We start from the raw sequence: 17000 nt of genomic DNA, 5'->3' as shown, positions 1-17000 counted from the left end.
CAAGTGGTGCCCAAGAAGTCTGGAGTCACTACAGTAAAGAATGAGCAAGGGGAGCTCATAGCAACTAGAGTGCAGAATTCTTGGAGGGTGTGCATTGACTATAGGCGCCTCAACCAGGCCACTCGTAAGGATCACTACCCCCTGCCATTCATTGATCAAATGCTAGATTTCCTGTCAGGTAAATCGCATTACTGCTTTTTAGATGGTTACACAGGCTATTTCCAGATTCATATAGCTCCTGAAGATCAGGAAAAGACTACTTTTACATGTTCCTTTGGAACATATGCTTACAAGAGGATGCCTTTTGGCTTATGCAATGCACCAGCCACTTTTCAAAGGTGCATGATGAGTCTTTTCTCTGATCTTATTGAGAGCTGTATGGAAGTCTTCATGGATGATTTTAGCGTATACGGTGATTCCTTTAGCCTTTGCTTGGATAGTTTATCTCGAGTATTAGACAGGTGTATTAGTTCAAACCTTGTTTTGAATTTTGAAAAGTGTTATTTTATGGTCAAACAAGGTATTGTTCTAGGACACGTTGTCTCTAATACTGGTATTTCTGTAGATCCAGCAAAGGTAGATGTCATTTCTAGTCTATCTTACCCCTCCTCCGTGAGGGAAGTCCGTTCGTTCCTTGGCCATGCAGGTTTTTATCGGAGATTCATCAAGGATTTCAGTAAGGTGGCATTACCTTTGTCCAGACTGATGCAGAAGGATGTTGAATTCGAGCTGAGTGAGGACTGCATGGAAGCATTTGATAAGCTGAAAATCGCCTTGATTCAAGCTCCAATTGTGAGAGGACCAGACTGGAGCCAGTCCTTTGAGATTATGTGTGATGCCTCCAACCATGATGTAGGAGCGGCGATGGTCCAGCGCGCAGGTAAGGATCCTTTTGTAATTGCATATGCTTCAAAAACCTTAGACGCTGCCTAGTCTAATTACACTACTCTTTTTAGAGATGCTGCTACTTTTTGTAAATCTTGTTTCCCATGCCAAAGATTTGGTAATATATCCAAGAGGGATGAGATGCCTCAACAGCTTATGCTATTTTCTGAGATTTTTTATGTCTAGGGCATTGACTTCATGGGTCCGTTTCCAAACTCTAGCGGTTTCCTATATATATTGTTAGCTGTAGATTATGTTTCTAAATGGGTGGAAGAAATTCCTACCCGTACTGATGATGCTAACACTATTGTCTCTTTTGTTAGAAACCATATTATCTGTTGCTTTGGATCACCACGAGCAATCGTGAGTGATCAAGGCACTCACTTTTGTAATAGGAGATTAACATGCCTACTAAAGAAACATGGCATCCTTCATAAGATAGCAACAACTTACCATCCCCAGACCAATGGGCAAGCTGAGGTGTCTAACAGAGAGATAAAGTGCATACTGCAGAAGATAGTCAAGCCTCATAGGAAGGACTGGAGCACTAGGCTACAAGATGCGCTTGAGCATATCGGACAGCGTACAAAACTCCAATCAGGATGAGCCCCTTCTGCCTAGTTTATGGGAAGGCCTGTCACCTCCCAATTGAGGTAGAAAATAAAGCTTTCTGGGCGATAAGAGAATGCAACATGAGATTTAGGAAAGCTGGAGCCGAATGAAGCTGCAACTACAAGAATTAGAAAACCTTCGCCTAGAAGCTTATGACAACTCCAGGCTGTACAAGGAGAAGGTAAAGGCTGTGCATGATAAGCACATCAAGAGGAGAGAGTTCCAACCTGGGGACTTAGCCCTCCTTTACAACTCCAGATTGAGGCTCATGCTAGGCAAGTTGAGATCAAGATGGGAAGGTCCTTATAGAGTAAAGAAGGCAGAGCCGTACGGAGTCTTTCACTTGAGTCATCCTTCAAGCTCCGAATTCATCAAGGTCAATGGACATCGCTTAAAGCTATATCATGGTGAGAAGATGAAGAAAACAAAGAGCTAGAGATCTTCCTCTTGGAGGATCCACCAACAGTAGAAGACTGAGCTGTAGACCGTCCAACTTAAAGACGTTAAAGAAAAGTGCTAGGTGAGAGACAACCCACCATGGTACGATCTTCCATTTTTATTCTTAGCTTTATTTTACTTTGTTTTTCTCATTAGCCATTCATAATTTCTGCATAATTAGATGCATACTGCATTTTTACTCTTAAAAAAAAGGGGGAACGATGCGCCAGCGCCTAGTGCGCGTCCGCATTCTTCGTGAATGTGAATTGGGTGAGATTGACCAAAGAGTGGCGCGGGAGCTGGGCAGGAAACGTGCCTCAGGCACCATCCAGCCCACGCGCACGCGTACTGTACGCATGTGCGCAGCTTCCTCTCTTGGCGACCGACGCATCCGCGCCTGAAGCGCGTCCGCGTCAATGTGGAAATCGACGTAAACCTTGTTTGGCCAGAGTGTTGCGCTAGTTTGGGGCCGGTACTGTGCGAGACGCACAAATTGACCCACGCGTACACGCACCTGGCGCCTACGCGTCCATTTCACCACTAGGCAATCCACGCATGCGCATACATGCCGCGCACGTGTCGATTGAAGTTTTGCCTCCACTGCGGAAGCTACAGTGAGTTGCGCGTGCGCGGTGCTAGCCTCGCGTTAGAGGCACCGCCTTGGTCACGCGCGGGCGCACAGGACGCATCTACGTCCCCTCCCTTTTTCGCAACCCGCGCGAACGCACGTAGTGCGCGTCCGCGTCAGTTGCGCTGTATCACTCACCTAGTGCGCCACCCAGTTTTTCATTCTCTCTTCCTCCCAAATCCTAATTCTTTCTTTCCCAATCCTAATTTCTTTCTTCCTCCTTTCTTCTTCTTCTTCTTTCTCTATCTTTTCTATCTTCTTCTTCTTCTTCTCCTCTTACTTATTTCTCACTCGCATCCTCCATTATCTCTCTCTTTTCATCCTTTTCTCAGGGTTCTTTCTTTCTATTTTCCCTCTCTTTCTCTTCTTCATTATCTATTTTTGCATTATTTTACTTGGTCTTAGAAATCTAATAGGGTGATTATTCTCTTCTATAACTGCTTGTGGATTATTCAGAGCTATTTGACAATTAAAATTGATTGTTTTGGGTTGCTTGCATGTTCAGATTTAATTCTTTCCCTATCATATTAAACATGAATACCAAGTGTTTGTGAAAACGCCCGTTTGGCATTGTGCATCCTCAAATATTTTACTCTTCTACTCTGATGCCTGTTTTCACAAAACCCTTATAATATTTTATTAATTAAATATAATTGTCAATACAAACATGATTGGTAGTTTGTTATGAGTGATAATACATTTTTTGTAATTAATGCTTGATCTATGCTACTCAAGCCTTTGCCGGCATGCTAATAAACATCTTACATTTAATTGCCTTCCTCTTTCTTGCTATATTTCCATTGATGTCCAAATTACATGAAGTCACAACCATGTGTTAACGACATCCTTCTTTACCTTGGCAAGATTATCATTTGTACTATCCTCTTCCTTGCTCTAACCCTTGGACTTGCATGTACCTTTCTTTTCCCCTTTTCAGGATGGCCACCAAAAAGGATAAAGAGAAAGCCACTAACAAACCACCGGCGAGGAGAGGAACAAAAAGTGCGCTCACTGTGGAACCATCCTCAACATCAGTCAAGCCATCAACAAAGCGAGTCAAGAGGATTATAAATGTCGATGAAACCGAGACAGCCTTTCCAGCAAGAGATATTGCGCGGTTCACTAACCGCTACTGTGAGCAGATGTTCTCCATCCTGGCTAAGCGGAATTACGACAATGAGCACCTACTCATCCTCCCTTACAATATTGTTGATCTTGTAGAGCCCCACATTGAGCGCAGACAATGAGGTTTCTTACGGAGGCAGCCAAGGTAGGTCAACCTTTCATGGGTAGTTGAATTCTACTCCAATTTTCACATGCTAAACCTGTAGTCTGTCTATGTCCGTCAGAAGCAAGTCTCTATCTTTGAAGGGGCCATTCAGCGAGCTTTAGATCTCCCCCCTGCTCCAAAAAGATTCGACGCATATCAAGAAGCCTCTTTCAAGCGCCAGCAATTCCAATTTGACTGGGAAGACGTTCTCAAAATATATCACTACATGGCAGCAAGTGGATCTTTGGATACCATCGATCCCAACCTAAGGACATATTGGCTTCAGCACTTACCTTGGAAGCTCGCGTGTGGGCACAGATTATGTCCTACTACGTCTTCCCGAGTACTCACGAGTCCTCCTTCACTGTAGACATGGCTGTTCTCATCTGATGTATCCTTACAGAGCAGCCTCTCAACTTACCAAGACACATCTGGTAAGTCATGGGACACGTACAGATTGTGGGTAACCTTCCCTTTCTCGCCTTGGTTTCAGATCTAGTTTTAGCAGCCGGAGTCTCCTAAAGAGCTGGAGACACCAAGGCCACGATTCCGCGGGATGATCAGAAAATCCCCAACGGGAAGTACATCAGACCCCCAGCAGCCACTACCAACCAGACTGCAGACCCGACCAGAGATATCCCTTCTCCCTCTACATCACAAGCACCTTCAACAAATCAGATGCTCCTTCAAATACTTTAGAGGCTGGACCGACAGGGCCGACAAATATAGCGAATAGAGCGTGGTGCACAAAATTGTAAATCACACTTTTCACAATTCGTACCACTAACCAGCAAGTGCACTGGGTCATCCAAGTAATACCTTACGTGAGTAAGGGTCGAATCCCACGGAGATTGTTGGCTTGAAGCAAGTTATGGTTATCTTGTAACTCTTAGTCAGGATAATAATAATTCTCAGTTTTGATTGGTAGTAAATAAAAAGCATGGATTAATTAATACTTGTTATGCAGTAATGGAGAATATGTTGGAGTTTTGGAGATGCTTTGTCTTCTGAATCTCTGCTTTCCCCCTGTTTTCTTCTTCACGCACGCAAGGTTCCTCCTATGGCAAGCTATGTGTTGGTGGATCACCGTTGTCAATGGTTACCATCCGTCCTCTCAATGAAAATGGTCCAGATGCGCTGTCACCGCACAGCTAATCATCTATCGGTTCTCACTCATGTTGGAATAGGATCCATTGATCCTTTTGCGTCTGTCACTACGCCAAACCCTTGTGAGTTTGAAGCTCATCACAGTCATTCAATCCCTGAATCCTACTCGGAATACCACATACAAGGTTTAGACTTTCCGGATTCTCAAGAATGCTGCTAATGGATTCTAGCTTATACCACGAAGATTCCGATTAAGGAATCCAAGAGATACTTATTCAATCGAAGGTAGAACGGAGGTGGTTGTCAGGCACGCGTTCATAAATTGAGAATGGTGATGAGTGTCACGGATCATCACATTCATCATATTGAAGTGCGAGTGAATATCTTAGACAGAAACAAGCGTGTTTGAATGGAAAACAAAAATAATTACATTAATTCATCGAGACGCTGCAGAGCTCCTCACCCCAATAATGGAGTTTAGAGACTCATGCCGTCAAAGAGTACAAAGTTCAGATCTAAAAATGTCATGAGATACAAAATAAATCTCTAAAAGTTGTTTAAATACTAAATTAGTAACCTAGGTTTACAGAAAATGAGTAAACTGAGATAGACAGTGTAGAAATCTACTTCTGGGGCCCACTTGGTGTGTGCTGGGGCTGAACTTTGAGCTTTACACGTGCATAGGCTATTTCTGGAGTTAAACGCCAGGCTGTAACCTATTTTGGGCGTTAAACTTCAACTTGTAACCTGTTTCTGGCATTTAACGCCAGAATGGAACATAGAACTGATGTTAAACGCCAGTTTACGTCGTTTATCTTCGAGAAAAGTATGGACTATTATATATTACTGGAAAGCCCTGGATGTCTAATTTCCAACCCAATAAACAGCGCGCCAATTAGACTTTTGTAGCTCCAAAAAATCCATTCCGAGTGCAGGGAGGTCAGAATCCAACAGCATCAGCAGTCCTTTTTTAGCCTGAATCAGATTTTTGCTCAGATCCCTCAATTTCAGTAAGAAAATACCTGAAATCACAGAAAAACACACAAACTTATAGTAAAGTCTAGAAATATGAATTTTGCCTAAAAACTAATAAAAATATACGAAAAACTAACTAAAACATACTAAAAACTACATTAAAATACCCCAAAAAGCGTATAAAATATCCACTCATCACGACACTAAACTTAAACTGTTGCTTGTCCCCAAGCAACTAAATAAATAAAATAGGATAAAAAGAAATCAAGAAGCAATAATATCTCAGTGTTTTAAGTGAAGCTCAGATTCTAATTAGATGAGCGGGACTAGTAGTTTTTTGCTTCCGAACAGTTTTGGCATCTCACTTTATCCTTTGAAATTCAGAATGATTGGCATCCATAGGAATTCAGAATTCAAATAATGTTATTGGTTCTCCTATTTCAGTATGTTGATTCTTAAACACAGTTACTTATGAGTCTTGGCTGTGATCCTAAGCATTTTGTTTTCCAGTATTACCACCAGATACATAAATGCCACAGACATATAACTGGGTGAACCTTTTCAGATTGTGACTCAGCTTTGCTAAAGTCCCCAGTTAGAGGTGTCCAGAGTTCTTAGGCACACTCTTTTACTTTGGATTACGACTTTAACCACTCAATTTCAAGCTTTTCACCTGGACCTTCATGACACAAGCACATAGTTAGGGACAGCTTGATTTAGCCGCTTAGACCAGGATTTTATTCCTTTTAGGCCCTCCTTTCCATTGATGCTCAAAGCCTTGGATCCTTTTTCCCCTTACCTTTTGGTTTAAAGGGCTATTGGCTTTTTCTACTTCTCCTTTTTTTTCACTACTTTTTCTTGCTTCAAGAATCAATTTCATGATTTTTAAGATCATCAATAACATTTCTCTTGTTCATCATTCCTTTAAGAGCCAACATGTTTAACATTCATAAACTCCACCATCAAAATTATGCACTGTTCAGGCATTCATTTAGAAGACAAAAAGTATTGCCACCACATATAAATAATTTGAATTTCGTTCTTATTAAAAACTCGAAAAAAATATTGCCTCCTTATTCTAAAAATCTACTATTTTATTCATGTTTGATGATGATGAGAAAAAAAATTCTAGCTTAATTAGAGATAAAATCAAAATAAAGATACTAATTACTGCTACTCATATATAACTTTTAAGGTAAATGCCTAGTAAGAACAATTATCACAGAGTTAAGGCTAAGATTAGGACTCAACAACCTTTATTTTGGGGGGTGGATGCTCCTTTAGTCTGTGGGGTGCTTGGCCCTTCAAGAGATAGCTTCTGACGCTTCAGTTCCTTCAATTCACGCCCTTGCTCTTCTTGTTCCCCAAGCAATTTGCAAAGCATGCTATTTTGATTTTTCTGTTCTTCTTTTTGTTGATCTATAGCTTCTTGCAACTTGGTAACAGATGCTTCAAGACGCTCCCAGTATTCAATTTGAGGAATTTCCGAGAGGAACTCTTGTTCTTTCCTCTTGATGGGGTCATCCTGCACTTGTTGTCCTTCCATTGATTTTTTGGTGATTGGTTGCTCAACTGAGATATACTCATTTACTCCTATCTTTACCCCATCATCTTTACATAGCATAGAGATTAAGCTTGGATAAGCCAATTTGGCATCTTTGGAGTTATTGTTTGCAATTATGTAAAGTTGACAAGAAATCAGCTGATGAACTTTCACTTCTTTTCCTAACATAATGCAATGGATCATTACTACTCTTTTGATGGTGACTTCAGAGCAGTTACTAGTGGGCAGTATAGAACGCCCAATGAAGTCTAGCCAACCTCTGGCGACTAGTTTGAGATCTCCTCTCTTGAGTTGGTTTGGGACACCCTTTGAGTTGGTTGTCCACTTGGTTCCAGGGAGGCATATGTCCTCTAGAATTTCATCCAAGCTCTTATTTGTTCTCATCATTCTCCTATTAAAGGAGTCTGGGTCATCTTGTAGTTGAGGCAGCTTGAAGATCTCTCTTATTTTGTCAGGGTGGAGGTGAACAATCTTCTCTCTGTCCAGAGTTCGATAGTCATAGAAGGCGGTTCCAGCCTTTCTCTGCCTATCTGTTTGCCACAGATTAGAGTAGAATTCCTGAACCATGTTTTTTCCCACCTTTATTTCAGGATTAGCTAGGATTTCCCAGCTCCTGTTTCGAATTTGCTCTTGGATCTCTGGATATTCATCTTCTTTTAGATCGAATTTAACTTCCGGGATCACTGACCTTAGACCCATTATTTTGTAGTAATGGTCTGAATGTTCTTTGGTTAAGAACTTCTTTTGATTCCAAAGTGGTTTTAGAATATTCTCTTTCTTGCCTCTTGGAGTGGTTTGTTTTCCCTTAGGAGCCATGATCTTAGTGGGTATTGGCTTAGTGATCACGGATAAACACACCAAACTTAGAGATTTGCTTGTCCTCAAGTAAAAGAAAGAAAAGGAGAGGGATAGAGGGAGAGCCAAGTTCAAATTGTGGAGAAGAGGAGGGAGGCCGAATGCGGATTTAAAGGGAAGGAGGGGTGGATTTTTGAAAATTTTTGAAAAAAAGATAGGATAAAAAATATGATTTGTAAAAGATAAGTATGATAGGAAAAAGATGTAATTTAAAATTGAAAAGATATGAAAGATATTTGAAAAAGATAAATCTAAATTTTGAAAAGAAGATATGATGAGTTTAAAAAGATTTGAGAAGAATTTAAAAAGATTTGAAAAGAATTCAAAAAGATAATTGAGTTTTGAAAAAGGTTTGAAAAGATATTGAAGAAAAATTAAGAAATATGTTTAGGATTAAAAATTTTTCGAAATTAAAGTTGAAAGATGAGAGTTTGTAACATGTTTATGCAAGAAATCATGAATTGAAACATGAAAAATGGAAAAAATTTGAATTGAAAACGAAGTTACCTTCTTCCCACAATCCTGGCGTTAAACGCCCAACTGTTGCATGTTTTGGGCGTTTAACGCCCATTTGTAGCTTCTCCTAGGCGTTTAACGCCCAGCTGTAGCTTCTGGCTGGCGTTAAACGCCAGAAAATCCTTTATCACTGGGTGTTTTTCTGAATGCCCAAGATGCTGCAAATCTGGCGTTAAATGCCCAGAATGGTATCCATTCTGGCGTTTAACGCCCAAATGGCTATCCCTACTGGTGTTGAACGCCCAGTAGATGCTTCTTTTGGGTGTTTAACGCCCAAAATAGCTTTTACTGGCGTTTTCGCACCAGTGAGCTTTTTTTGCTGTTTTATCCTGTGAATCCTTCTATGACTCTGTGAACTCATGCATTTGCTATTTTACCTTGAAGATAATTAATATGAACCTGTAAAATTATTTAATTAACAAATAAGCTTTGTTAATGGCTGGGTTGCAAGCGCTTCTTTATTGTCTTTATCTAGACTATTACTGAGCTTTAATCAAGTCTCAGTTTTGAGCATTCTTACTCAAAATTGCTTTCAAGATAATGTTTGACTCTCTGTCCATTAACAATGAATTTTTTGTTAGAGTCATTATCCTGAAGCTCTATGTATCCATATGGTGATACACCTGTAATCACATATGGTCCTCTCCACCAGAATTTCAACTTTCCGGGAAATAATCTGAGCCGAGAGTTAAACAGCAGAACTTTCTGCCCTGGCTCAAAGACTCTGGATGACAGCTTCTTATCATGCCATCTTTTTGCTTTCTCTTTGTAAATTTTTGCATTTTCGAAAGCATTGAGTCTGAATTCCTCTATCTCATTTAACTGGAGCAATCATTTTTCTCCAGCTAACTTGGCATCAAGGTTTAGGAATCTGGTTGCCCAATAGGCCTTGTGTTCTAGTTCCACTGGCAAGTGACAGGCTTTTCCATACACAAGCTGGTATGGAGAGGTCCCTATAGGAGTCTTAAATGCTGTTCTGTATGCCCACAGAGCATCATCCAAGCTTCTTGCCCAATCTCTTATACGGTTAATCACAGTCCATTCCAGGATTCTTTTAAGTACTCTATTAGAGACTTCAGCTTGCCCATTTGTCTGTGGATGATATGGAGTTGCCACCGTGTGGCTAACTCCATATCAAACCATAGCAGAGTAAAGCTATTTATTGTAGAAATGAGCGCTCCCATCACTGATTAGTACTCTAGGGACACCAAATCTGTTGAAGATGTGTTTCTGGAGGAATTTCAGCACTGTCTTAGTATCATTAGTGGGTGTTGCAATAGCCTCCACCCATTTGGATACATAATCCACTGCCACCAGAGTATAAGTGTTTGAGTATGATGGTGGGAAAGGCCCCATGAAGTCAATACCCCATACATCACACAACTCAATCTCCAAGATCCCTTGTTGAGGCATGGCATAACCGTGAGGCAGATTTCCAGATCTTTGGCAACTATCACAATTACGTACAAACTCTCGGGAGTCTTTATAGATAGTAGGCCAGTAGAAGCCACATTGGAGGACTCTTGTGGCTGTTCGCTCACTTCCAAAATGTCCTCCATACTGTGATCCATGGCAATGGCAAAGGATCTTCTGTGCTTCTTTTTTAGGCACACATCTACGGATTACTCCGTCTGCACATCTCTTGAAGAGATATGGTTCATCCCACAGTTAGTACTTTGCACCCGAGATCAATTTCTTTGATTGCTGCCTACTATACTCTTTGGGTATGAATCTCACAGCCTTGTAGTTTGCAATGTTTGCAAACCATGGTACTTCCTGGATGGCAAAGAGTTGCTCATCCGAAAAGTTTTCAGAGATCTCAGTAAGAGGAGGGACGCCCCTTCTACTGGTTCTATTCGGGACAGGTGATCTGCTATTTGGTTCTCTGTCCCTTTTCTGTCTCTTATTTCTATATCAAACTCTTGCAGAAGCAACACCCATCTTATGAGTCTGGGTTTTGAATCCTGCTTTGTGAGTAGATATTTAAGAGCAGCATGGTCAGTGTACACAATCACTTTTGATCCTACTAAATAAGATCTAAACTTGTCAATGGCGTAAACCACTGCAAGTAACTCTTTTTCTGTGGTTGTGTAGTTCTTCAGTGCGTCATTTAAAACACGACTAGCATAATAAATGACGTGCAGAAGCTTGTCATGCCTCTGTCCCAACACTACACCAATGGCATGATCACTGGCATCACACATTAATTCAAATGGTAATGTCCAGTCTGGTGCAGTGATGACTGATGCTATGACCAGCTTAGCTTTCAGAGTCTCAAACACCTGCAGACACTCCTTATCAAAGATAAATGACGTGTCAGCAGCTAGCAGATTATTCAGAGGTTTTGCAATTTTTGAAAAATCCTTTATAAACCTTTTGTAGAATCCTGCATGCCCCATAAAGCTTCTGATTGCCTTAACATTGGCAGGTGGTGGTAATTTTTCAATTACCTCCACCTTAGCTTGATCCACATCTATTTCTTTATTCAAAATTTTGTACCCAAGGACAATTCCTTCAGTCACCATAAAGTGACATTTTTCCCAATTCAAAACTAGGTTAGTCTCTTGGCACCTTTTTAGAACAAGTGTCAGATGGTCAAGACAGGAGCTAAATGAGTCTCCAAATACTGAGAAGTTGTCCATAAAGACTTCCAGAAATTTTTCCACCATATCAGAGAAAATAGAGAGCATGCATCTCTGAAAAGTTGCAGGTGTATTGCACAGGCCAAATGGCATCCTTCTGTATGCAAATACTCCAGATGGACATGTGAATGCTGTTTTCTCTTGATTATGGGGATCTACTGCAATCTGGTTGTAACCTAAATAGCCATCTAAAAAGTAGTAGTAATCATGACCTGCTAGTCTTTCTAGCATATGGTCTATGAATGGTAAAGGAAAATGATCCTTTCTGGTGACTGTATTGAGTCTTCTATAGTCAATACACATACGCCACCCTGTAACTATTCTTGTAGGAACCAGTTCATTCTTTTCATTATGAACCACTGTCATGCCACCCTTTTTGGGGACAACTTGGATAGGGCTTACCCAGGGGCTATCAGAAATAGGATAAATAATCCCAGCCTCTAGTAATTTAGTGACCTCCTTCTACACCACCTCCTTCATGGCTGGATTCAGCCGCCTCTGTGGTTGAACCACTGGCTTAGCGTCATCCTCCAATAGGATCTTGTGCATGTATCTGGCTGGGCTAATGCCCTTAAGATCACTGATGGACCACCCAAGAGCTGTCTTGTGTGTCCTCAGCACTTGAATTAGTGCTTCCTCTTCCTGTTGCTCTAAGGTAGAGCTTATGATTACAGGAAAAATGTCACCTTCTCCCAGAAATGCATATTTCAGGGATGGGGGTAATGATTTGAGCTTGGGTTTAGGAGGTTTCTCCTCTTCCTGAGGGATTTTCAGATGTTCTATTATTCTCTCTGGTTCCTCCAGATCAGGCTAAACATCTTTAAAGATATCCTCTAGCTCTGATTCGAGACTCTCAGTCATATTAACCTCTTCCACCAGAGAGTCAATAATATCAATGCTCATGCAGTCGTTTGGGGTGTCTGGATGCTGCATAGCTTTGACAACATTCAACTTAAACTCGTCCTCATTGACTCTCAGGGTTAATTCTTCTTTTTAGACGTCAATGAGGATTCGTCCAGTTGCTAGGAAAGGTCTTCCTAGAATGAGGGTTGCACTCTTGTGCTCCTCCATTTCCAGCACCACAAAGCTATTGGGAAAGGCAAATGGCCCAACCTTGACAATTATGTCTTCAATCACGCCTGATGGGTATTTAATGGAGCCATCAGCAAGTTGGAGACATATCCGGGTTGGTTTGACTTCTTCAGTCAACCCAAACTTTTTGATAGTGGATGCAGGTATTAGGTTGATACTTGCTCCAAGATCACATAGAGCTTTCTTGGTACAAGTACCCTCTAATGTGCATGGTATCATAAAGCTTCTGGGATCTTTAAGCTTCTCTGGTAAGCTTTTCAGAATGACTGTACTACATTCTTCAGTGAGGTAAACTTTTTCAGTTTCTCTCCAATCCTTCTTATGACTTAAGATATCTTTCATGAACTTAGCATAAGAGGGTATTTGCTCAAGTGCCTCTGCAAATGGAATCTTTATTTCAAGAGTCCTAAGATAGTCTACAAAGCGGGCAAATTGCTTATCCTGTTCTGTTTGGCGGAGCTTCTAAGGATAGGGCATTTTGGCTTTGTATTCCTCAACCTTAGTTGCTGCAGGTTTATTTCCTATATATGTGGTTGGAGAAGCCTTTTTAGAGGGGTTGCTATCAGTACTTGTATGTGTCTGATCCTCCACTGGCGTTTGAATGCCAGGGTTGGAAGCTGGATTGGCGTTGGACGCCAACTCCATACTTGTTTCTGGCGTTTGAACGCCAGGACTGAGCTTTCCTTGGGCATTTAATGCCAACTCCTTGCCTGTTTGTGGCATTTGAATGCCAGAACTGAGCATTGGTTGGGCATTTAACGCCAGCTCTCCACCCTTTTCTGGCGTTTGAGCGCCAGAATTATTCCCCTCTGGGCTCTTACTATCCTCAGAAGGATTTTAGGTAGCTGTTTGTTCATTTCTTGGCTTCCTACTGCCTTGAAGTGAGGTATTCAATGTTTTTCCACTTCTTAATTGAACTGCTTGGCACTCTTCTGTTATTTGTTTTGATAACTGCTGTTCTGTTTACTTCAACTGTACTTCCATATTCATATTAGCAATTCTTGTGTCTTGTAATATCTCCTTGAATTCGGCTAGCTATTTTGTTAGAAAATCTAATTGCTGATTGAATTCAGTAACTTGTTCTGCAGGACTGAGTTCAGCAGTTACTGTTTTAGCCTCTTCTTTCATGGAAGGTTCACTACTTAGGTACAGATGCTTATTTCTGGCAACTGTATCAATGAGCTCTTGAGCTTCTTCAATTGTATTTCTCATGTGTATAGATCCACCAGTTGAGTGGTCCAAAGACATCTGAGCTTTCTTTGTAAGCCCATAATAGAAGATGTCTAACTGCACCCACTCAGAAAACATTTCAGAGGGGCATTTTCTTAGCATCTCTCTGTATCTCTCCCAGGCATCATAAAGATATTCATTATCTCCTTGTTTAAAGCCTTGGCTATTCAGCCTTAGCTGTGTCAACCATTTTGGAGGAAAATATTGATTCAGGAATTTTTCTAACAGCTGTTTTCATGTCCTTATGCTGGCCTTAGGTTGGTTATTTAACCACCTCTTAGCTTGGTCTTTTACAGCGAATGGAAACAGTAATAATCTGTAGACATCCTGATCTACTTCCTTATCATGTACTGTGTCAGCAATTTGTAAAAACTGTGCTAGAAACTCTGTAGGTTCTTCCTATGGAAGACCAAAATACTGACAGCTTTGCTGCACCATGATAATGAGCTGAGGATTTAACTCAAAACTACTGACTCCGATAGAAGGTATACAGATACTACTCCCATATGAAGCAGTAGTGGGGTTAGCATATGACCCTAGAGTCCTTCTGGACTGTTCATTCCCACTTAGGTCCATGATGGAGAAAGGGAGATGACGTGGATTTATTTTATTATATAAAAAAAATTTCGAAATAATAAAATAAAATAAAATAAAATAAACTACGATAAAAATAAAATAAAAAAAGATTTGAAAATATTTTATGAGGATTTTGAAAAAAGTGAGGAGAGTGGTTAGGATATTTTTGAAAAATATATGATTTTAAAAATCTTAAAAGGATATGATTTGAAAAATTTTGACCAAGTCAACCCAAGAAATTCGAAAATTATGAGAAATTAAAGGAAAGATAATTTATTTATTTTTGAGTTTTATTATGAAAGAGAAAAACACACAAAAGACATAAGACTTAAAATTTTTAGATCCAATGCTCCTTGTTTTCAAAAATTTTGGAGGGAAAACACCAAGGCACACCAAATTTAAAAATTTTAAGATCAAAACACAAAGAAGACTCAAGAACACCTTGAAGACTCACAAGAACAACAAGAACAAAAGAAAGAACACCAAACTTAAAATTTTTAGAAAACCAAAACAAAATTTTTGAAAACTAAAGAAAAATTAACAAGAGAATACCAAACTTAAAATTTGGCACAAAATTTAATCAAAGAAAAATTATTTTTGAAAAAAGTTTTAAAAAGAAGATACCCAATTACCAAGAACACAAACACAATGTTCTAGCCAACTGAGCTATAAATGTAACGTGTTTTAAAAAGTTATTTTTAAAGGAAAACAAAAACATGCAATTCGAAAATTGAAAGATAAAGAAAAGCATGCAACTGACACCAAACTTAAAACATGACACTAAACTCACATAAAAACTCAAAATTAATAAAGAAAAATAATATTTTTGAAAAATTTTTGAGTAGAAAATAAAAGACTCTGACCCAAAAGACAAAATTTTCCTAATCTAAGCAACAAGATTCACCGTCAGTTGTTCAAACTCAGACAATCCCCAGCAACGGCGCCAAAAACTTGTTGCACAAAATTGTAAATCACACTTTTCACAATTCGTACCACTAACCAGCAAGTGCACTGGGTCGTCCAAGTAATACCTTACGTGAGTAAGGGTCGAATCCCAAGGAGATTGTTGGCTTAAAGCAAGCTATGGTTATCTTGTAACTCTTAGTCAGGATAATAATAATTCTCAGTTTTGACTGGTAGTAAATAAAAAGCATGGATTAAATAATACTTGTTATGCAGTAATGGAGAATATGTTGGAGTTTTGGAGATGCTTTGTCTTCTGAATCTCTGCTTTCCCCCTGTTTTCTTCTTCACGCACGCAAGGTTCCTCCTATGGCAAGCTATGTGTTGGTGGATCACCGTTGTCAATGGCTACCATCCGTCCTCTCAATGAAAATGGTCCAGATGCGCTGTCACCGCACGGCTAATCATCAGTCGGTTCTCATTCATGTTGGAATAGGATCCATTGATCCTTTTGCGTCTGTCATTACGCCCAACCCTTGTGAGTTTGAAGCTCGTCACAGTCATTCAATCCCTGAATCCTACTCGGAATACCACAAACAAGGTTTAGACTTTTCGGATTCTCAAGAATGCTGCCAATGGATTCTAGCTTATACCACGAAGATTCTGATTAAGGAATCCAAGAGATACTCATTCAATCGAAGGTAGAATGGAGGTGGTTGTCAGGCACGCGTTCATAAATTGAGAATGGTGATTAGTGTCACGGATCATCACATTCATCATATTGAAGTGCGAGTGAATATCTTAGATAGAAACAAGCGTGTTTGAATGGAAAATAGAAATAATTGCATTAATTCATCGAGACGCTGCAGAGATCCTCACCCCCCAACAATGGAGTTTAGAGACTCATGCCGTCAAAGAGTATAAAGTTCAGATCTAAAAATGTCATGAGATACAAAATAAATGTCTAAAAGTTGTTTAAATACTAAACTAGTAACATAGGTTTACAGAAAATGAGTAAACTGAGATAGATAGTACAGAAATTCACTTATGGGACCCACTTGGTGTGTGCTAGGGCTAAGCTTTGAGCTTTACATGTGCATAGGCTGTTTCTGGAGTTAAACGCCAGGCTGTAACCTGTTTTGGGCGTTTAACTTCAACTTGTAACCTGTTTCTGGTGTTTAACGCCAGAATGGAACATGGAACTGGCGTTAAACGCCAGTTTACATCATTTATCTTCGAGAAAGGTATGGAGTAGTATATATTTCTGGAAAGCCCTGGATGTCTAATTTTCAAACCAATTGAGAGCGCGCCAATTGGACTCCTAGAGCTCCAAAAAATCCATTCCGAGTGCAGGGAGGTCAGAATCCAACAGCATCAGCAGTCCATTTTTAGCCTGAATCAGATTTTTGCTCAGATCCCTCAATTTCAGTCAGAAAATATCTGAAATCACAGAAAAATACACAAACTCATAGTAAAGTCCAGAAATATGAATTTTTCCTAAAAACTAATAAAAATATACTAAAAACTAACTAAAACATACTAAAAACTACATGAAAATACCCCAAAAAAGCGTATAAAATATCCGCTCATCAGAGCGCCGCAACAAGTGCCGATTTACATACCTCAGAGAGCTGATTGTTGGCGACCACCCATCTGAAGAACAACCAGACACTCCGGACTCCACCTCACCTTCCAGCACCGGGAGCC

This window comes from Arachis hypogaea, chromosome 7 (assembly GCF_003086295.3).
Source record: "Arachis hypogaea cultivar Tifrunner chromosome 7, arahy.Tifrunner.gnm2.J5K5, whole genome shotgun sequence".
Classification (NCBI taxonomy): domain Eukaryota; kingdom Viridiplantae; phylum Streptophyta; class Magnoliopsida; order Fabales; family Fabaceae; genus Arachis; species Arachis hypogaea.
Note: the sequence above shows the minus strand (reverse complement) of the source record.